Here is a 23876-nt window from a genome sequence, read left to right on the forward strand (position 1 = left end):
AGGGTAAAGGCTCATCTCCTCTCTCTTCCCGTTCCCTCCTTCCGACCCCTCTCCATCTCCCTCATCCCTGGAGGTGTGTTGCTGGGAAGTCATGGACCGCCGGGCAGTGCCTGCTCCCCCCGCCAGCCACACCAGGATGCAGAGATCGGCAGCCCCCGGCCGCCCCCCGGCTCCTCTCCTTTCCCTCCTCCAGAAGTCATCTATTTTGTTGTGTGTACACACAGAAAACAAGGGGCTGCCCCTTGTTCTCCTCCAGCCATGACACATCAAATTATCCTGCCTCCAAATATCCCATCTGGCTGTTAGGTTTTAGCTATTTTTCTGTCCCCCCCTTCTAGGTTGTTTCTGCTTTCCTCCTCCTCCTTTCTCTGCTCCCCAGCCCATGTGTAAAAGTAGCAGGGGGGCCTTTATTAAAGGCAAAGCCCCACGGCAGCAGCTTCCCAGCCAAACTGCTCTTGTATTACTTTTTGATGAGTTTTCAATTTAGGCCTTTGCAGACAGGGGGAAGAAGGCGACTTGAGAGACAGAGGGGGGAAAAAAATGCAACAGATGGGGCCGATTGTGCTCTCTAGGCAAATTAAGGAAGACATCTGTAGCTCCCAAATACTGGTGGTCTAAAGCAATTAGTCCCCTGTGAAAAGGGGCCTCTCTGAGCCTCCTCCAGCCAATCCGCACCCCGGCAGCACTCACGTTACAATGGCCTTGACCACAATTCACTGAGCCAAAAAAAAGAAAGATTAATCCAGGAGGAGCTGTGCGGCCGGGCTGGAGTTGCTAGGCTTAAAAGGGAAGGTTACGTCCGTTTCTGCCCGAGTTTGGAGCAGAAAAGCAGGGCGGGGGGATTTTTTTTTTTTTCCTTCTTTCCAATGGTCACCCAAGGCGTACCTGGTTTATGTCTGATGTCTGGAGCAAGCGTGTGTGTGTGCGCACACGTGTCCCTGTACCAGGAGAGAGGTGTAATCTGTAAATTGCTCAGGGACTTCAATTTTCCAGTGGCTTGTTTGGAAAGCGATGAATGAAGATGCAAACCCCTGTGGTTGGAATTATCTCCCCCAGTCCCCTTCGATCCCCCTCCATCCCGAATAAAAAGAAGCTGTTATATGATGAGACCCCTCTGTAAGTGATAATTATAATGATTGTTATGATGCCAGGGTTCTGCTTTTACAATTGGAAATAGGAATTCCGGCTGAGCTAATCCGGCAGTGTGGTCCCTTATTTCATTCGACGTCAGGAAGCCAAGAGTGGAAAATTCAGAAAAGGACTTTATCCAAGCTGGTTATGAGCCCCCTTCCCCCCTCCCCTCCTCTTCCCTGGCTCTTTTATTCATGCATATTTATGATCAGTAGATCTCAGTGGAGAAAAAAAACACATACAGAAAACAAAACCGGCAGCACAATGGGGAGAGCTGCTCATGGGAGGTCACAGCACCTTTAAATTACACCTCTTGGCTTTGTTCACCCCTGCACAATGGAGCTAAGAGATAGGAAGAATAGCACCCTGCACCCTGGCGCATCACAATTCTCCCAATGATTTCAAAAAGAACAGAGAGCCCCAACTAATTTGATATCTTATTGCGTTTCTGTTAACCTAAGGACATGCCTCATCCCAGCCACCGAGGCTTGGCAGGGGCTGGGCTCGTACAAAGAGCACGGCTACGTCTCTGCAGCATGCTTGGTTTTGCTAGTGAAAGCAGATCTGTCTTGGTCAGGTTTGAATTTGAACCGAGTTAACTGGTTTGGAAATACAAAAGCACCACCCGCCCACTGAACCTTTGCCCCTTTAAATTAATTAATTTAATTAACGTGTTTATTGTCATGGCACCCGTCAGAATGGGATCTTCCTGGGGCCACACCAAACTCCAGCCTGCCCTTGCATACAAAGAAGATGGGCTTATGGTTTTGGAGCTGAGCTCGAACCAAGCAACTTCTCAAGGTGCTGAAATTTGAGTCTAAGATTTATTTCTTGCCCAACTTCTTCCTAAAATGGGAAAAATAGGTGACCTCAGAAGATGTGGTTCATGACAGAGGACAGGCACCAGTGAAAGGAGGGAAGTTAAAGCTGAAAACTGTTGGAAATAAGCTGGTGTCCTTAGGCTGCTGTGGTGCAGCACACTGTTCAATGCATCACTCTGAATATTTGGCAATAACTGCCTCTGAAAGCAAACTAAAAGTGAAGCTGGTGCTGATAAAAAACAAAATAACACCCTTCAAGAGAAAGCAAACCTGTGCAGAGAAGGACCTGCCCATGTTGGAGGATGACCAGGCAGTCTGTGACTCGCAGCCCATAAAGCTCAGCCTTTTCCCATCTCTCTTGTCCTTCCTTGCAGTTGTGGTTTGTGGATGAAAAGCAAGGCAGGTCAGGGGAGCAAAACGATCCCACGTCATTTTCAGATCCTGAATGCTGAAAACCTTTAAATGTTGCAAACACTACTCATGTTAAATTTAAGCCCACTATTGCATTGCCAAAGGGTTGCTGGGAATTTAGAAAGCTATTTTAATTTAATAAATGCTAAATGGAAGTGTTACTATCCCACGATGGACTCAAAGAGCCTAACCTTCAATCTCTGTACCCAGACGATGCACAAACCTTGCTGCAGTCAACCATGTCACGTCAGGTTGGGTTACATTGCCATGCCTAAGAGACATTAAAAACTCTTTGCCATAGCCAAACTCAGATCTCTAGGCGCTGAAATGTCATGCTGTATTCCCACTTCACTACCTCACTTTATTATTCATAATGACCAGAATCAATGTTTAAGTACCCTTGCATTTTAGTGTCAACAAAAACAATCTCCCTCCAAGACTACAAGACTCCCAAATCTACCCAGGAATGCAATTAGAAGAGGGAAGCCCTCCTACCCCTAGGATGGACAGAGGCTTCCAGAGAGCCTTCCAGCAGCAAGTGAACGTTTGCTCCGCAATACGATCAGCTCTGCTGCCAGCATCCTGCAGAAAGCTGCTCACCCTCACCTACGGAAGGGGCTGGCTGGGACGCGGTATGGATTTCTCTGCCCGGAGCTGGGGTATGGCTTGACTGACATCACCATGGGTACTAATGACAGAAGATTTCCCCAAAGACGCTTGGGGCTTTGAAGAATGTTCTTTCACTCTGTGTTGAACATAGAGATAAAATGTCCACAGCAGAAAAATAATCAGATCATCTGTGGTTTGCTTTGCTGTTTGCTCAGGTCACTATCCCATGGTTTACAATTATCTCGGTCAAAAACCATACGGATGTCCAAACTGGCTTCCTGGCTTGTTCCTTAAGAGCCCTGCTATGGAGAATAGCGATTTCTACCAGGAAGTTCTTGGCCAAGTCCCTCACATTTAGACTTATCTCCAAGGAGAGTGCCCCACCCCAGCCTCCAGGCAAGGCCGAAACATCCCACCACTGCGCATTGCCAAAATAAGCATTTAAAAATCATAAGTCACACACCAGAAACCCAGAGACAGAGATTTATATGTGGAGAGGCAAGGAAGTAGAGAAAAGCGGTGAGACTCTCAAGACGTCTGTGGGATTAGGTGTCCATAGCCATTTAAAATGGTTGGGAATTCAATGCGCGCATTTTGGGGGGACCTTTGGGAATTTCAGCATTTCCTTCTGCAGCTTTTCCAGTGAACATCAGCATTCATGTGCTTCAGTTTGCTCACACGTCTCCTGTTGTGGCTCAGAACCAACATTTATGTGGTGTAGCAGTAGCATAGCCATGGAAGCCCACTGCTACTTGCTTGGGGTGTCAATTGTTTCACTGTAAAAATTGCTTTTTAAGTAAGGTAACTGTTAATAAACTACTTAATTATTCTGATGGGTATAATAAGGTTTCATGACTATGTGGCAGCTTTTGCCTCTACTAGAGAGCGATGGGGGAATGTCCTTGGAGCCACTAAAATGCTGCTGGTAAGGGAAACAAACAGCTCCCGGCCCCAAAAGTCAGCTCCTGTGGCCACCTTTGTCTCAGTTGAAATTCGAAAAAATGCTGCTGTGCTTGAAGTTGTTCTGGTTTGCTCAAGACTTCAGTCCTGCAGAAGCAGCATGCTGCTGGGCTGCAAGGAGGCAGGGAATGCAGTGGGCCTGTGCCTGGCAGCTTTGTACCCTGCAGCCAGCAGACCCCGCACTCCCCAGGGAGCCCATCTGCTCCCATAGCTACTGTACGTGCCACAAAGCACCATCGCTCTTCCCGCAGGAAGGGAAGAAAATTTTCTAATGCACGACAGCCTCATCCCCTGACCTGTTTCATATTTAGGTATTTAACCACTGAAAAGTTTACAAACCTGAAGTAATAATCCTGAAGGTATTTTATATCAAATATATCCTGAAATTTAGTTTTGATTAATTTGAGCTAGAACATCATGACAAATAAAGAAAATTAAGTAAAGACGTTAGAAACTTTACAATCCAACCTCAGCAATGTCCGCTTATGGTAAGTAGCCCATTACAGGTGGCATAAAGGAAATTAACAGGTTCCCATTGTTTATGCCTTAATTTTTAGCACACTCCACCTCAAGGGCTGGCTTTTTGGAGGTACACAGTGCTTTTTTCAAAATGAGGTTTTTCAGAGGTAGTTTAGCCTGACTGTTCGCAGGATGCTCCATCCCAGGCTGTTGGGGCTTCTGAAGGAAGAGCGGGCGGGCACCCGGCGGTGCCACCTCCTGCCCTCAGCCGCTGCCCCGGGTACCAGCCCAAACTCCGCAGCAACGGCAGCGGGAGCAGCAAAGCATGTCTCGAGCACCACCCTCCGGCACAAAGCTAAAGCAGAGGGGGAATGGGGAAAAGGCTTTTTCTCCGTGATGAGCAAAACTTCTTTGCCGAGTGCCCCGAGGCGGGTTGTGCGCGACACTGCAGCCCTGGGAGTGGGAAAGATGCTCTTGAGCAATTCTAGCGGCCACATGCAATTAATTAGTACATCGAAGAGGATCGGCAGGGTTTAGACTTTGCAGGCAAGATGCACCCCCAGAACAAAGAAGTGACCTGAACCTTTTAATGCCACCCTCAGTATTCACAAGAGAGCTGGAGCATCCCAGGCAACTGCCTGCCCCACACAGCTGCAGCGGTGTCACAGCACTACCAAAACTCACCAGCTGCAACAAGGCTTTTACCATCCCATACAAGGTTAACTTCAGTAAGTTGTTCCCACACCTTGCCCCAGTACAGCCACCGGTCCCCCACAAGGGTTCAAAGGTTCATCTAGTGCCCACGCTGTTTCTTCATCCTCTTCAGGCCAATCCACCCTGCTTCGTGCCTCTGCTGTGTCCCGATTCTTCCTTCTCCAGACTCCTCTTCCAGACAGCCGCTCCCCTTCCAGACCCCCTTCTTCTCCCAGGGCCTCTCCTTGTTGCTCCTACACCCAGGGCGCACACACTCTCTCCTCCCTCTGCTTCTTCCAGGTCTCATTTCTTCCAGGTCCCTCTTCATCCAGTACTGCTCTTCCATACCCCTTAGAGCTATTTAACTACTTAGCAGGAACCAGCCACAGCTGCACTTTATCCACATCAGCCAACCCACCGCCCCTGAAGCCAGCCCACAGCTGTATATTATCAATGTTAATTAACCTGCCTTCATTCCTCTGTAATTCCTCTACACAGCAGCACCCACAGCCAAAGGAGCCCAGTGCACAGGAACCTAAATTCAGCAGCATAAACCCAAATGCAAGTAGCAGAGGAGTGTGCTTTGCAGACAGTAAGGATAAAGCAGTGGAAAGTCTGTATCCTAAATGCCTTTCTGCAGGCAGTGCTGCTCCTGGGACACGGGCAGGAGCACGGGTGCAGATGTCCTGGCCCAGGGCACCAGGCTGGTGAGCAGCACATCTTCCCTCCCACTGCCCACATCCCTCTGCTCCCCCCACATCCCAGCTCTGCCACCTAAAGGGGCAGTTCCCTGGGTTAAACAGCAGAGAAAAGGCTTTGTTGCTGCTCCCCAAGCCCTACAGCAACACTGACAGCAGCATTCCAGAGCCAGAATCTCCATCTGTGATGCTCTTCACACCTCAGTACAGCCTGACCTGTGGGGAGGGTGGCACCATCTTGATGCTGGGGGGAAAATGCCACCAACAGTCCTGGGCTGATGATCTGTGCACTTGGGCTGCCCCATCCTCCACATGCTGAGGCTGAGCAGCCCGATGGCATCGGGAAAGCTGGGATTTCTGGATCGGCTTGCTCAGAGAGGATGGGTTACAGTCCTGTCCCCATGTCACTGCCACTGGCTCCCAGCACTAAACCCTGCCCAGCCAAGCTCTGAAATCCTTTCTCAGCTATTTCTCTTCTTCATTTTTCTAACTGAAAGGCCACTGAGTGGCCAGAGCACTTTTACACACTGGATCCACCTGTTCTCCCATACCGAATGGGGGATGAATGAAAAAGGAGACAGAAAATACTGTTTCCCTGTTGGCCGTGTTGCCTGATCTATCCAAAAAACCCATGGCTACCCTGCATGGTCTAGCACTGAAATCCTTAACCTCCTGCTCCTTACCTGCAGCTTGGGTTTCATTTAAACACCTTGATGTCCTCTTTTCGTATTTTTTTTTTTTCTTGCAGAGGCATTTTACAGAGGTTAATTACAAGTTTTGTGAGTTACGAAAGAGATTTGTTTGTGCCGGACATATTGCAGGGCGCACGACACAGGGTGTTCCAAAGCTCAAGCTCTGATAAATCTCGATTTTGTCTCACTTCCAGAAGATGGAGCCAGAAAGCCGGGAGTAGTTGCTGCAGCGTGGGAAAGCCACCTTATCCTCCGCTCAGGAGCAAACCCTGTTCCTTCTCAAAAGCTGACCTACGGTGGTGAAGATGGCACAGCGTGGGGAGAACAGGTGCCACGGGGTACTGGGCGCCCCACAGTTAATGGGAGGAGACTGGTTTTCCTCTTTTCTGCTGCACAACCCCTTGCACCACATCAGGGGAAGAATGTACAGCTAGTGAGCAGGATGGGATCGGGACACACGGGTTTTATCCAGGTTCTGCTGATGATTTTCTCCAGCCCAGCACAAGACCCTGAACCAGCCGGTGTCCCTGTGTTTGCTGGACGGGACAGATTCGGGAGCGCGGGATGCCAGCCCTGCCTGCCGTGGGAAGCAGGAGCGCTGCACAGGGCGCGCTGCTCTCACTCACAGGTTATCATCCTGTGCCAGGTCCTATCCTCTTCCCCAGCTGACGGCACCTCCTGCAGCAGGGTGTGGTTTCTGGGAATGTGTTCGTCACACACAGTCACCTGATGGATATTTTCAAAGCACTTGGGTTTTTTGATTCATAGTATAACTTCAAAATTTGGGGGGGAAGTGAATGATTTGGACAATATTTTCATAACAGTTATCACCTATTTTTTGACTGTCTGCAGGTTTTTGGTTTGTCATTTTTAGATGTTTCACTTACAAAAATAACATTTAAAAAAGGTGACATTTTTGTGAGAGACTTCTTACTGCTTTACTTTTGGTTTTACTGGTTTTATTTTGTCAAGAGGACAGGTTAGACCAGGCCATGTCCTAGCAGGATGCTTACTGGAAAGCTTCAGTGCTGTGACTTTGGAGACTCTTTTTGTTTGAAGAAGGCTCTTGCTGGCTGCTCCGTCCCCTTCCCTCGGTGCCAGGGTGCAGAGGGAGCATCTGTTGGCAGCAGGCAGAGCACAGCGAGGGCCTTTTCTCACCCCTGCTCTATCCCATGGGATGCTGCCAGTGCACAAACTCATCCAGGGCTGGGTGACGCCACATCAGTTTGGACAACACCCAGAGTAAAAAGCACCAAAATGTTCCAGCTTTCCTTCCTCATGCCAGGAAGATGCCTGCGATGGGCTGCACCCCCTTTTTTGGCTGCTCTCTCTTCTGGCACGCATGACTTCTCCGGTTAAATATAACCTGAATGACAAACAATTTCATGCTATTTATGCGGCTGCAAAACTTTCCTCTTTCCAGTAGCAAGAAATTCAGCGTGTTTTGTTTTGTATATTCAGGTAACAACGTCGCTTGAGTGCTGCTAATGATTTATGTCCCTTTCAGCAGCAGGATTCTGGAAAACTACTTGGAAGATATGAACACCAAGCATTTTTTCATTTTCTCATCAGATTTCAATTGTTATGATATATGCCCTCAAGAGACTGCAAGGAGGGGAAAGGGGGGCAGGGAAAAACCTTTTATGGTATATTAGGATCCATATGGAAAAAATATATATTTCCCACACATCTGACTCAATACAGTGTGCACATTTGTAAGGCACATGTGGATGAATGCCAAGAGAGGTGAATTTTTATGAAAGCAGACTGATTACATGGCAAAAAATATATCAGTTGAAGCTAGATTTATTTACAGCATAGTAAATAGACTGCTTAGAAGGGCTGGCACTATATCGGCGATCAAGATGTCTGGGGAAGTGTTGTGTTTGACAAAAGCTGCCCAGGACAGTATTCCCTGAGCCAAAGCATCCACCTGTCATGTCTTCTTGTGTCACAACAAAGCCAAGTGCTGGATAACATTTGTACCAGCCTCCTGGAGATAAAGTCAGAGAAGGGAAGGAAGAATGTTGTGGGCTAAAAATGTCCAGTCATGAATTAGATGGGGCTCCAGAGATTTGGGTCTCATTCCTGTTTCTGCTCCTGCCTAGCAGGGTGACCTGGCCAAGCTGTTTCACAGTTTTCACATCAGCTGGAAGCGAAGTGCCTCCTCTATTGGGATTGCGAGACCTTCGAGGGAAGGGGAGGAAGAGGAAGGTGGGATCTTCCATCCTGAGTTTGTGTGTGACCACCTTGGCACCGTCTTCTCAGGTCAGAAATCCTGCCTGCTGCACAGCAGGACCCTGGAGCATCCAGATATAGGGTGGTGGAAGATATTCCCAGGGATATGGGTTTCCAAAAAAATGGGGACAAAGCGTGTCACTCCTTGGTGGGCACACAACCGCCCCTGCCAGTCTTCCTCCCTACAGAGAGAAAAATATCTGAAGGAGTAAGATTTTCCCCCCTTTTCCTCTAGCAACTCCAGGCTATGGGTTTTCAGCCTTAGAAAGAATTTTCTGTAATTCAGAGTTGCTTTTTGGTTAGTTTTGTCCCACATTTCTCATTCCTGTTGTACCTTCATCTCTGCCCCAGCTCCATGGTGCAAAAAGGGACTCATCTTTTGTTTCCCCAAGTTCAGGAATGATTTTAATACCCAGCCCTGTAATTAGGGGTTTGTTTTCTAACTGGGGATGAACTGGAGCAGAAGGGACCACGCCAAACCTGAAGAAATTGTGCTGCACCTCCGACCATCTCTGGAGATGCTCAGTAAATGGTAAAACTCTTCCTCTCTCACAAAAGTAGATTGTCCCATTAGATTTTCCTGTGTTGAAATGATGGGGCAGGTGGAATCCACCATTCTTCCTGCAATGCGGCTAATTTGGGACAAAACTAATGAGCTTTGAAATATTTATTTGCATTGCAAAACAGCAAAGAGAGTTTGAAAGAAGACACCAGAATCCATTTGAAAAAGCACACCAGCGTGCATGCACACACACGCACGCACACATACACACTCTCTCACACACACAGGCATTTTTTTTTTAAGCAAAAGCAAACCAGATTGCATTACCCCATAAGATTAGTACTTTATTGAACCTCATTATAGGTTCACGTCCTCCCATAGTCATATCCCACTGTGTTATTTTTGGCACATAGAGCCATCATGATTTAGTATCCTGTGTGAGAAAAATGAAGTCTCTTTCTAAAATATGTTGACTATTATTCCAGATGTGGTAGTTGCCTGAGATTCTTTTCAAGCAGGTTTTTATGGCTGAGGTTGTTTGAATCAGGCGTTATTTATTTATATGTTCAAGTTAAAGAAGGGGTGGGAGCAGTTTTTAATGAAAGCTAAAGGAAAAGGGATAATAAAGTGTGCTCACTGGAGAAAGAAATATTTACACATAACTTTTGTATGTTCCCCAAGAAAAATAAAACGAGGGTATATTGAAAAGCACAGTTATTATTTGGCATTCTCCTGCAACAGCGAAATCCCAGGAAAGGGCTGAATTTTAAGTAATTAGACTTTCCAGTTAATTAACTGGTTATAACTAACTGTGTTATTGGCAGTAGGTCCAGGAGAGGCAATGAGTCATTACAGATTCTTTCAAGGCAAGATCACAGATTTGCAGATATAAATGAGGCGGAGGCTGGGGGAGGGAGAAAGGACCCAAATTTCCCGCTGCCACACAAAGCTCCCCATGTTCGCAGCTGGAGGTTTGATTTACTGTGGACCCGCCATAAACAGAAGAGGCATTTGCACAACCAGATCGGGGGCATAAATGCATAAAACGAACGTACTGGGGGTCCAAAGAGAAAGCAGTTGAGTACGAATAAAGAAGATTAATAAATTAATGGCTTGGACGAGGAATAGTAAGAAATGAAAGTGGGGATGAAACACACACAGGGTAAGAAAGAGCATTTTGCCACTGATATCAGTAGGGCCAGGATGTGACACTGGTGTGCGGGAAAGTATGGTGCCCATCATTACTCTTCTGGGCATTAATCGACCTTTAATTATTACAGGTGGGGAAGAGCTTTCTCCATGAGCAAACTCCTTCTAAATACTCATGGAGTAGCATTGCATGGGTGGCCCCAGGTAGAAGACATGATGCAGGGCAGCAGTTCCTCTGGACTGCAAAGTGCAAGCATCTCTGCAGAGCAGTGGGCTGGGATTTGAATTTCAGGTTACAAAGAATCCCCCTCAAAAAAGGCCAAAAACAGCAGGGGGAAAAAAAAAAAAAAAAAGGCTGCAAACGCTGAAGAAAACTCAGCCAGAAGACGAGCCCACATCGGAGTGGGAAATAAGGATTCAGGTCCAAATTTCCACTGAAACATCCAATTGATACGGTTCTGGGTCTGTTCCCACAGTGATTTTGTCATGTACCTTCCCTCTCATGTGTCTTGAACAGAACTGGAAATGGAAGCACGAAAACACCAGGTGAAAAGCTTTTCCATGGAGTTTCCTCAACTGCTGGGAAGAACAAAGCCCTGGGAACAGTGTTGTGTTTCTAGACCGCTTTGGCAGGGTGAGACGGCACAGCCAGAGCTGAGCACAAAAGTGGGTTTGAATCGTCCTCCAAATGTGCTTCCTAAAGGGTTTGGTTTCCTTGGATTCACCATAAAGAACCAGTTTGTAGTTTTGGTGATTTTAATTCGAGCACAAATTACTATGGAACAAATCCTGCCTGCATAGACCTGGCACACAAGATTCACACCGCCTCCAGTTAATAAGCATTTTTTAAGCAAATGAACAAATCTGTCACCTCTCTGGCAGGAGCAGCACCGAGAGGAGTCTTGTGCAGCTGTACGAGGCCCCTTTCCACCAGCTGGGTGGGATGAGGGGAGCTGCAGCCCCTCGCCTGCCCATACAGCCGCCGCGCCGCAGCAGCGCAGGACTGGTCCCCAGCGAGAGCCACTCATGACCACAGGGACGATGCTGGGGATGCAGCCCAGCAGCCAGCTCTGCTTCACGCTCCTCCGCATTTCCATGACAGCTTGTGTGCTGGGACATCTCCTGAGCACAAATAAAACAAGAAGGAGTGAGCCTGTTGTTGGTTTCCACCTGCCCCTTGAGATAACAAATGCCTCAAACCAAAGTCAAGAAAGAAAATAAGAATGAAACGCTTCCACATCTGTGCTCACACCCAGGCTCTCCCCCCAGTTACTCTGGATCTCCGTTTCAGGGGGCTGTCTGCTCCACAGCTCTCCAGATAAGGTGTGCAAATCCACGTGCCAGACTTTGCACACACACGAGCAGCCTCACAGACACCCCTCATCCCTCTCCCGGGCAGCACCAAGCCAAGCAACCAGAGAGCAGCGCAGGACACAGGAGCATGTGTTGGGGGCAAAGAACAATTAAACTGCAAGACTGAAGTTCCATCTTCATCTTCCCACCTGCACCCATCACACTCCCGTAGCACTGGGTGCTCACCCTCTAACAGCCCCGTGCTCAGCAGCAGGGTCACATTCTGCCTTGTCCTGCCTCACCTCATCCCAGCACCTCCCTGAAGGAGTGAGCTTGGAGGTTACGCTGCTTGAAGAGGTTGAAAGCCAATGCTAACTGCTGGGTCTTCAGGATCTCTGCCCTTTTTCTATGTCAGCTAAACCCCCTAAGGCCGTTGATGCAACTGCACTGGGAAATTTTACAGCCACTGGACCCTGAGCATCCACATTTCACCAGCTCCTGCGACTTCAGGTTGCTGCTGCATCACAAAGCATTAGGGTGGGGAGTTTTAAACCAGGCTGAGAAGGAGATGGCAAAAAAATACAAAATCAGTATGAATTGGTTTATCTGCTGTGTTAGGGGTACAATACCAGCCTTCTCTACTTTTAACTAACAACACCATGCCCTAAATTATACCTGAATTCAGCAGCAAGACCTGGTTTATTATGAAAGCCTCAAAGGGCTGGCAAGACACCTGGATGCAGAATTTGCTCTTGCAAATTAATTCCTCGCCCACTCAATAGTTTGCTTCAGTAATGGCTCATGTAAGTTTAGTTCTCTCCACACTGGAACAGATGAAGAGCACTCGTACAGCCATCACAACATCTCAAGAGAGTGGGAGCAGGGATTTTTCAAGCTTTTGTTGTTTCACAAGCCGTGCTTGCCTCTTGCATCTCACAAGCAGGTCCTGTTGATTCTGCATTTAGCCCACAGCCATACAGGGAAAGAGAAGTGCTCAAAGTCAGCAAAGGAGACAGAAGGCAGAGCAAAATAACCTCCAGGAAAAAAAAAAAAAAAAAAAAAAAAAAAAAGAACAAGCTTTCTGGGGTCTGCTTTCAAACAAAATAAAATTTAGCCTAGCCACAATTCACCACTCATTTATTGGTGGCCCTGCGCAAATGCAGCAAGAAAAACAGGAACGAAGAATTGCAATGACCAGTTGGCTCTGAGCACCACAGTGGGTTCTACAAGCAGCGAGTAGGCTGCTGGAAACCTGCTGGGGCTTTACGGGGCTGCTTCTGCTGCACCCCATCCCATCCCCTGGGTACCCGGTACCCAAGCATCAGCCCTGCTCACAGAAACCTAAGCACACACACTTGCACTGATAAAAGGGCTGTGAACTTCTTTAGAAATAATACTGAGAAGAAAACCAAGGAAGCATGGCCGTAAGGGGGGAACCCCGCTGGATGATGACAGATTTTTACTCCCCCTTGAGCAGCACCTGATGGCACAAGCAGCAACCTCAGGCTGAGTGTAAAACCACCAGGATGCCGGGGAGTTTCCCAGGCGGCTCTCAGTGACCTGGGGAGCCTGCGGCTGATTTTCCTTTTATTTATGCCAGACTGACACCACCAGCAATCTGCAACTGGTCTGCATAAGTGAGAAGAGAAATTAGGCATTTTTTTGGCAAGCTTTTCAAAAGAGCGCTCAGCAGCTCCTAGGGTTCTTGCTATTGGCAAAAAAATAAAGGGGATAAATCTAGAAAATTAAATATATATCTGCTGCTCTAAATCTATTTGCTGATAGCCAGATGTTAGCTTTAATCTGGGTATTTCAGCTAGAAGGCACTGAAGGGCCAGCTGCAGATTAGCTACAGGAAGGTTAGCTTTTATCCTATGGCCTTCATCAAGTTTTCAGGGAACTGAGGGAAAAAGAGACATTACCCGTTTGATGCTGCGATAAGGCAGCGCAGATTGAGCTGAGGTAAGGGCATGACATGAAGGGCAATCGTACAGGGAACGGACCCCGACCCCGATACACCCTCCATTTTTGGCAGTTTTTCATTGCCTCTTCACAAAACTCGATGCGCTTTTTTATGCTGAAGACTCTTTTGGGGGTAAAGAAGGGAGAATTTCACACTTCGGCCATTACATAGGCACACTGAGGTACTCGGATGAGGGTTAACATTTTTCTTACATTACTCAGCACTCAGGGAAAAAAAAAAAAAAGTCAGACGACAGATTTACATCCCTGAATTTCAGTGGATGTGAAGGGTCTAAAATCTCCCTCATGTTTCTTTTTATTGATTGCTCCCAAGATGAAACAATTGGGAGTTTGAGTAAATTTATAACTAGCTTGTGAAATAAACCTCACATCTAGCAAAGATATTACACTGAACAGGAAACAAGCCCACAGAAATTCATTATGTTCCCAGAATTAAATGAAAACAATATAGTTTATGGACCATAGAAGGTAGTTACAGTAAAAATGAAACGAAAATCCCTGGGCTGTGCGGAAAGCCCGCGTAGAGGTCCTGGATCCTTGGAGCGAGAACGTTTCAGCTGCCAGTTTTGTGTCATCACTTCAGCACTCCTGATCTCGGAGCCGTGCGGCACAGTAGAAAAACACACACATACGCTCTTGTGTCTCCATTTGCCCAAGAAACCCAGCAGCCACACTGGGACTGAGTCCCTCCCGACATCAGGGACCACTGAAGGCAAGAGGGATGGCACCATGGGAAGCAGCGACCTGGCCAGGTCTTTGGGTGGGAGGGCAGCATCCCACAGCTGGCAGCGCCTGGAGGCGAAAGGACAATGCGAGGTGGAGCCTTCTAATCTGGCAATGAAAGGCAGAAAAGTTCTTCATAGCCAGCCTTCCTGCGTTTATTTTTAGCAAAAAGCATTCTTCTCCCAACTCCTCTGTGACCAGCGATAAATTGCTGCAGTGGGAATCCATGGGCTGAATTTCCAGCAGTGGAAATCTGATTGCTCCTGGGTGAACACTGAGGAACATACATATATATAAAGAAATAAAAATACATAAATTTTAGGAGAAACAAATCACTAAATAGCAGCAGCAGCACCTACACAGAGCTGTTTGAGGGCAGTGCCCCGTGGGTGTCGTGGGGCAGCATCACGCCTGGGGGGAGCAGCAGCTTTTGACCTAACTTTTGCCACTGGGAATGATTAACTTCTCATTACTGGGGTCAGCCTGAGGAGGTGAGAAAAAGCCCAGGACAACAAAGCTGTACGTCCACACCCAGGGAAATGAGTGTGGATATCACTGAGGGGATGCAGCACAGTGTCCCTAAAGAAGATGCAGGCAGTGGGATGCTCATATTTTATATTTTATTTGATATTTTATTTGGTTATCAAAATAGGCTGAAACATGAAAAGAGAACTAGAGTAAAATGTAATCGTGTCACTCATTAATAGTGCAGTAGGAAGGAAGATTTTTAAAGGCTGAGTCGTAGGAGGATTGCAATGAAATAAAACCCCAGCGCTGGAGAGCTGGAGACACGCAGGGCATGGAGCGGCCCCAGGGAGCCTGTCACTGCCCCAGGGGCAGCCAGGGCTGGGCAACCTGCTCTCCAGAAAAAGGCTTGGATGAAGTGCTGGGCATTTATGGCAGCACCAGAGTGCTGTGGAAGTGATAAATGACGTTTCCGTATCGCAGACAGATGCTGGGACATAAAAGAGTAACTGTAGGTTTGAATATGCCTTGAAATGAGGGCTTTAAAATCCTGACCAGTGACTGCTTAAACCCACGCTAGGAATGTGCAGCTGTTTGGCTGTATCAGCCCTTCCGCAGGTCGGGGAGCCAGCACAGCCCTGGCTCAGGCTCTATGTTAATAGGGTTGCAGGTGAAAAGATAATTATTTTGAGTGTATTTAATGTTTCTACCTTTGCCCAGCCTCCCGCTGCCGTCCCGGGCCATGGCTGCCTGCAGTAGCCCTGCGCATCCCTGTTGCAGCAGACAGGGATGGGGTGCCTGCTGCTGCTGCAAGCAAAGCTTTATTTCTGGCTGATAAAACCGGGTCCTATTAAACCTTGCTAATTAAGAATTGACCCAACATAGGAAAGCCCTGCTTGGTGGCCCATAAAGAATAACTGACAGACAGCATTTAAAAAATGGCCGAGGATTTCAGTGGGCAGCAAGCCTTGGTCACAAGGTTAATCGAGAGCGAGCCTTGGCTAATAGCAGCCCCACCAGCTCCACTCCACCTACAGAGGAGGTTTGCACATTTGAGCAGGGACTTTATCATACACTCTGTCCAGTGTGGCTTAAGAGGTATATGACATTGGCATGCAGGACACCTTGCTTCACTCTCCAGGTCAGCCTCTGCTTCACACAGACTGGCTCCATGCCTCAGTTTCCCCACCAAGAACCAGAGCAACAACGTCAATCCTCTTTGCAAAGCACATGGAGATCTGCTGGTGAAGACCACCGCCCAGGAATTAGCCCTCAGGATTGCTACACACCTGTGAGGCACCTAACACATACAACAACTGCAGGAAAACCAAAGCTGCGGCTTTGGGACTACAGCTCCCGGCTTATGGAAATGGGGAAAGAAAAAAGCTGTTCTGGGAGCCACACTGGCCGGGCAAGCCCAGCAAGCTGATGGAAAGAGTGAGCAGACCTGATAGGCTTGAGGTCCCCTCCCAGTCTACATTCCTCATTCCTTCAGTCCTCCAAATACACAATTCCAGAAAAAGAGAGTGACAAGTGAAGGAAGGGTGTTATGGCAGCTGGGACAGAGCCGCAGCAGAACTCACACCAGAGCTCAGCTGCCTGGGGAAAACAACATGAGCAGCGCTGGCCAAAACTCAAATTAGGAGAAAGAAAAGCCGTAAAATGGCTTCATAGTCCCTGCAGTGAAGCAAGGAGGAGTGAAACTCCAAAAGCAAGAAAGGCAGCTTAAAGAAGAGTCACTTCTTCAGGAATTACTGCATGGAAGAAATAGAGTCAGAAGTGATTCGTGATCCCCTCTGCTCCAGGGCTTGGGGAGCAGAGCTGGGTGGGGAAGGGCTTCCCTCCAATGCCATGTTTCCAACAGTATCCTTTTACCTCTGGAAAAAGGTTTCACATCTACTGAAATGAGAGAAGATGTAACAAACAGCATAACGGAAAACCTGGCAAGGCTGGTTCCCCCTATGGAGCCCCAGAATTTCAGCCCTTGGTTTTCCTGGTCCACACAGTAAGTTTCCAAAAGGAGACATGGGTGTGAGACAAGCTCTTGGAGCAGGCAGGCACTCACCAGGTACTGCATCCCTTGTCTGGGGGCTTTGTTGTTGCTGGAAAGGACGCATCTGATCCCAGCAGCTTTCTACCTTGGCAATAGCAAAGGGTTCTGGCATTCCAGTCCCAGTGACCTGGCAGAGCCTTTAGAAGAAACCAAATTCCCACTGCTAAAAACCTTGCTTTCCCCTCCAAAGAAGCTAGAAATGAGAATATTGATGTCTTTGTGAGTTTTAACACAGCAACTTAGTCTGTGAACAGAAAAACTAACAGAGCCTGGATCTGTCCACCCTGTTTTTTCACGCAATGGATTTTAAAGGTGAAGCAGGAGTCTTCTGGGGTTGGTCACACATGGGGACTCCAAAGTATCTTCTGCGTAAGCTGGTGCCGTAGTGTTTCTCAGTCAGTATAAACATACATTGCTTTCTACTCTCACAGCCTTTTAAGAATTTAATTATCACTGAATTTTTTTCTTACTGTTTGTCCACTTTGGATAAAGTCGGTCAATAAATTCACAAGTTACAGGAGAGGTGGGAGAGGGCAGGCATGGGGAAGGACATGAGCGTTAGGAAGCTCTCTTCCATGAGAAAACAGGCTTGGGGCTGCCCTGCCTTCATTTCCAAATGGCAGAAAAGTTTCCACAGCATTATTCTTTCCAAGATTATCAGGAATATGGTCTCGTTTGTGAGCAGTGTTCCTGGCCAGGCTTGTCTCTGAAGTCATCAGGACTTCCAACAAGTTTGAACTGGGCACATCCTTAAACAGGTCCCTCCCTCATCAGGCACAAAAGAGCCTCTACCACATGCCGTGACCTAATTGTCACGGGACACTTGCTGGGATTTCCAAGCCCAAACTTTGTTCTCATTGAAGTCAACAGCAAAATTCCCCTCCACTCCAGCAAGGGCAAAAGCTGTGCCAAAGCAAAACACTTTGGAAAAACCCCAATCCATCTAAACATTAGAATTATTACATATGGCGATGAAAATTACAGAGGTGCAGTGAATGGGTAAGAGATCTGTGGTTTTCCCATACGAGATATCATTTATCCACTTGCAGACAAAGGCTAACTAAATAAGTCACAGAATTATCTCAGGCCTCGACAGCATCCTTTCCAGGCCACCAAACCCCTGGCCACTGGGTGCCAGCTACCGAGGGTCAGAAGCCTTCATCGCTGGAGCTGAACTAGGCTATTGGTACCAAAAGCCACGTGTGCTGAGAGCCAGGGACACACCGCAGCTCCCAGGGCACAGCAAGAGCCCAGCGTCCACAAGTGCAGCCTCCTGTGTTCTCTCCGTGCAAACAAAACCCTGAAAGCAACCCAAACCATTTCAGATCCTGCTGGTTGTCTTTGGAAATAGTGTGGACAGCAGGAATCCCAGCCTCCCAGGCTTCTCTTATAATATTCAGATAGAGGGTGGTTTTACCTCAGATGTAAATATTCAACCCAATTTACAGCTGTTTCCTTTTATTATCCAACCAGCTTCTGTAAGTAGCTCAGATGAAGCCAAACTTTGAATCTTTTGAGCACCACCAAGTACTAGCTGTACCAAAGCTGGCTTCCTTCTTGCTTTCAGCCTGCTGATGTTCAGCAGGACGCTCACTCCACGGCAGAGCTCTCTCAGGCTCGTGCACATCCAAAGACTGTACTCAAATGGCAATTATTCCCACAGTGACTTATGTGGTTGAGCTGCTGAGGCCAGTGCTGGCAGGAAACACATGTTAGAAATTAGTGTATGTCTGGTACTGTCTCCTTTCTCTGTTTCTCCAGGTGGCTGTGCAAAAGCAAGAGCAAGAACGTTTTCTGATGCTGACCCTGGTTAATGTGAGCATAAATACAAGGTTAATACCCAAAGGATGGCTGATGAAGGAAAAAGTGAAGAAAAGTAATCAGGATGAGGAAAGTAATTCAAACAATTCCTTGAAAAACATGCACCTTTGGCTTGTATTCTGACAACAAAGGGTGAGGATTACCATGAAATAGGAGAGTAGCATGTGTTATGTTACTCCTCAGGAAGTAAATCAGCAACGTAAAGAAGATACTAAATCTCTTAGCAAAACTAACTCAGTCACTATTTTTAATCAGATACTATGTCCCAGCACCAAGCAGAGTGTGCAGGCACCTCTGTGTGAATTCACATGGCTTTCCTGCATGGACAGATAATGTTTTCTTGCAGTCTTACAGCTCAGCTTATCCTCAGGGCTTTCAAAACCCGCTGCACAGAAATGGAGATCCTGCTGCCTGAAGCATCTGTGGATCACATCCCATTGCAGCACCTACGGGTGCTGCAGGCTGACACTTCCCCACATCTCCCCATGCAAGAGCCTCCAGGCAGAAAGCAGGGAACAGTTATTTAACACACTAAATACAGCATCACACCTCCAGCAGGTGACAGACCGGGTGACTGTATTCCTATTTCTGTGCCGGCTGATGCACAGCCCTACTCCCCACGGACCCACGTCACCATCGCAGCCCTCACTTGCACACCCAGAGAGGACAGGCATGATGCCCACAGCACTGCCTGCTTGGTGTCCCCTTCATAACTCATAATCTCTTCCAGGGACAGGTTTGGAGAAAGCCAGCATCATCCCCGGTGTGTTTCCACTGGGGCCAGGGAGCGAGGAGTGCCAGCAGAGCTGCTGTAATTCTAGTGCCAGGGACTCTGGCGCAAACAAGGATCAGCCAAAAGGCCAGGTGCCACAATGTCAGGGGAATTACTCGTCATCTCCATCATTTTCTTGTCTTCATATATATTTTTTTTGGAACGATACTTAAGTTCTTTTCTATGTATTTGGAAAAGCAGCATTCATTCTCCCACTTACCCCTTGTGGGATGACTGGTATGAGCCATTAGGGCCAGAGGACCATGAGTTTTTATCATACTCCTGGCCAAAGAAGACCAAGGACCTGACGTAGCTCTTGCTGGATTTGGAAGAACTGTGCTTGCAGCTGAGGAAGGATCAGATCCTGGATGTACTAAATTATGTTCAAATAAGCAAGTTGTGCATTTTTGCTATCGACTTGTTGGCTTTCCCAGGAGAGATGTGATGCCCACATGTGAGGAGGTGGAGGCTCTGCACCTTTTGGGCCTGGGCAAGATGTTCTTCACAACACTCAGACACATGGAAGCAGCAGCTGGGGAACAGAGGTTGAACACTGCTTTATCCCTTTTCCAGCTTGCTCAAATTGACCTTCACTGAGCTATTCAATAACGTCATCTTGGGCATATAAATGTACTAAGTCCTGCATTTTTTAATGCCAGAGACTACAGCACTTTCCTGTGGGAAGGAAGAGGGAAATTCCTGCTCCCTCCCCCTACCACATACTCAAGCAAAGCACAATCTGTCCCAAAGCTTTAATAAATTTTTATACATACTTCAGGCCAGTTTCTGCACTCAAATACATCAAGGTAAATCTGGAATGAGCAGATTTCAGTGGAGCTGCTCCAGTTTCTCTGAGAACAGAATCGTCCTTTCCCTGCCCAGTGCAATTGAACACAAATGATGGGAACTGCAGCTCTGATGGTGCCCTCACAGACTGGATTACCTTCTCTTCTCACTTGACCCAAGGTTTGCTTCATTAGCCACAATCCTATCAGATAAGTTTCACATCCTAGAGATAACAGGTACTGTAGGAAATAAAGAAAAGGCAGCGCAAGCACAAGGTCAGGCTGCAGAAGAGACTCTGAGCTGTGCTGTGTCTCCCCACGCTCCTGCACTATGCCAAGAGCAGGTCCCTAGCTGCTTCCCAGCCCTCAGCATCACGTCCTGGATGCAGGGTGTCTGCATGGAGTTTCACAATGTGACTGCAGCCTGTTTGTGGCAGGGATGTATCTGACTGCATGGCTGGGGGTATGGTTTGGGATTGCTGCTTCTGCCTAGGGGCACTGCTGGCTCTGGAAACATCCCACAGCATCTGCTCAGCTCTGCAGATCTTTCCACCTAGGGACCAAACCAAATCTTCCCCCAGACAATTGAAGGATCAAGATAAGAGAAGTAGCTCTTACTCATAAAAAGAAACATACACAGAACATTATGGCCAGTGCAGGAGACGATGCGTGTGTGCTCACCCTGGCTCCTGATTTACAACGTTGTGGGTGAGCATTAGTAAGTGCAATTCTTTTTCCAGGACAGAGGCTTTCAGCACGAACAATAGGCGAGGATATGAATACCTCTAACACTGCCTATAAATTCTTCCTGAATGTGTAGCAGGCAGAGTTAAGAATGAGCTTGGTTGGTTACAGAAACATATTTCAAGTCATTTCAGACAAAACAAAATGAAAATTGATACAATATATGTTTCCAACCTTCCATAAGGCAATAGTCTCATCAAACAGAGAGGTACAGCTCAGATTCTGCTCCTCTGTCATCTTTGGAGGCAGCAGACTAGACAGAAAAAATGTTTTTTAAGCCTCTGAAGTCATCATTTCTTTGGCTCTTAGGTTCCTTCTGTCCATTATGGCCCTTCAAATTCAGCATCATGTCACCCCTTTTGCTTTTAAATTGTTTTTGCTCTACTTCCTTCTAACCACATGTCAGCCTGGGAGCAGGGAAGGGAGGGAATCTAAAGTCAGAAAAAATCCTGCTTATGGCAAAAACCCATAAGGCGAGTTCCTTGGTGCCCAGCCAAGCCTTGTGCTGTTCTCCTGGCTGTTCTTCTCCCCCTTGTTTCTGACAGACCCGTGCTGCAGGAGGAGCACTACATCTTCGCATGATCTGTGAAATAAGCTTTGTCAGGTCTTACCATGTCATCCGACCACCCAATAATGCATTAAAATATACCACACTTATAATCTGTAGCTGTAGACAAAAAGCCTGCCTAAAACCACTCTTCCCTCAAAGAAAACCAGACGCACTTGCAAGACCTTCAATTACCCCTTAAACCACCTTCTCCTCCCTGCTCCACTCATCCCTAAAGTCCCTGGAAAACAGATGGTCCTTGCAGCTTGCCTGCGAGTTTAATAAATCTGGTGGACCAAATGAGAGGAAGCACGTTTCAGAAAGGGGGCTGCAGCGGGGATGCCTGCCACCTCCTCCCCCCACTCACCACGGATTGCAGCTGGAGCCCCTCCACGCTCACTGCTGCTGGAGGAGGAGCTGCCTCTCCCCTTCCCTCTCTTTACTACCCAGGTCACAAAATGGTTAAGGCTTTGCAGGCTCTGCTCCAGACCTGGAATTCCACCCAGAAACCTGTTGGCAGCCACGCTGATCCCAGAGCTCTGCTCTAACTGGCTGCGGGTGTGAAATTTGACTTAACGAGGGGGCAGCTGCATGCTGCGAGGGCTGCCCTCACCCCCGGAGCTCCTCATCCCCCAGGAATGGCAGCATGGACCCTTCAGAGACAAAGGACCACGCTCACATCTCCAAGCACGGGCAACTGGAAGCTGTGTCCAAGATGTACCTGCTACATCCCAGATAATTCATACACCCCTGAGAAGGAGCAAGGCTGAATTTAGCTCCTGCAGATGCCCCAGGGAAACACATTCACGGGCTTTCCTTTACTCATTGGACACATACGCAATCCTGCCATATTTCTTCATGGAACAGCCTGTATTTCTCTCTTAGGTTTTGCCTCCAGGAACCCCATTGTGACCGTTAGGCAAATCTCCTCTAAATCTCTGTTGTTCATAACCAGTAAGAGGGATAAACCACTGCGTGCACAAGTGTGGGACCACTGATGGGGGAAAGTCTCCTCCTCCCAGTGGGGAAGCTCAGGAGCCAGCACTGCAGACATCAGCATCTAACTCTCATCTATAAAGATTTGGGTCCAGCCTGGATCAAACATATGCCAAAAATATGGACATATTCAGCTCAGGGTAACGACAAAACTTATAATCAGCTCATAAAGAGAAATTTCATCAGCTGTTTGTGTGGCTTTCCTGGATGGGGAGACTAATGTGAAGTGATGTGTTCAGGAGCAGTGGCTTGGGTGCAGGAGGCTGCAGCAGTGGTGGGGGAGAAGGGAATAAACGGATGGATTTTGCTAGTTTAAATTTGAATCTTAGTTTGTTAAAGAATACCAAAATACCAGATAGCTGTCATAGATTTATCTTCCTAATGCAGCTCCCAGAAAGTAAGTCCATTTCCAGCTTAACCCAATGTGCACTGAGGTTCCTGTGCTGGGTAATGTATTTTCTGATTTCTTTTGTACAGGACAGGGATGTCTTTGCAAGTGCTTCAGCTCTGAGGTCACCACATTCTGCACAAAGCCATAAAATACCAGCCGAGCTCTACTTCCTTCCTGGTTCTGATGGAACAGAAAGAAGAAACAGCAGCGATCTCCAAACCCTCTCTGAACAGAGGGCTCAGATACTGGGCCTTAATGAGCTGCTATCACCCTGATGGAGAGCCGAAGTATTTCAAGACATTTCTCAGCAGCTGCCTTGCAAACTTAATGATGTGTTCATTGCAAGAGCACATACGATTTCAGGTTGAAGGATATGGAGTCAGCCTACTTGCCTTGAGCCCTTTGATATTAACCTTCTCCTGGTGTTTGACCTCAGAAATGTGACCAAGGCAAGTCACCAGCATAAAGAGAGAGACTGTCATTGCAATTAGGTGGTGGACTGCATGTTCCTGGAGTCCAGGTATGACGGATGTAGTTATGGATGTTTTCACAAAAGACTCTTCTTGCTTCAAACCTGGAACTAATTGATTTGCCTCAAAGCTGGACTGATAGATCAATGCAGCTAAAACAGAGGCAACTGATAGAAAATCAAAAATCAATATGTGTGAATAAAAGCTGGACTAGCGAGATCTGAATTAGTTTTGTTTCTACAGGCCAAAGCAACATAAAATACTCACCGGGCTAATCCTGAGATGAGAGCTTGTGAGAAAAGAATTGTTTAACACACTCAAGTATTAACAGAGAAATTGGGACTGTGTTTATATCTCCAAATTTGTCCAAAAGAAAAGCTTGAATTTGCAGTCAGGAAATTATTAAGAGAGAAAAGCTTGTTGCATAAAAGAACACCGTCTGAGTCAAAGGTACTTGGATGCACAAAACA

The 23876-nt window shown here is 47.3% G+C and overlaps 1 protein-coding gene across 1 annotated transcript in view; it reads left to right on the plus strand.

The window, feature by feature from the left end:
• NEUROG1 (neurogenin 1) overlaps positions 1-23639 on the plus strand; it is a 58083-nt gene extending 34444 nt beyond the window's left edge. The window contains exon 1 of the mRNA XM_080398528.1: positions 1-23639. This exon is cut by the window's left edge and continues 34444 nt beyond it. The gene's annotated coding sequence lies outside the window, so the exon portion shown is untranslated.
• Positions 23640-23876: the final 237 nt, after the last annotated feature.

This window comes from Falco punctatus (genome assembly GCF_963210335.1).
Source record: "Falco punctatus genome assembly, chromosome: 8".
Classification (NCBI taxonomy): Eukaryota; Metazoa; Chordata; class Aves; order Falconiformes; family Falconidae; genus Falco; species Falco punctatus.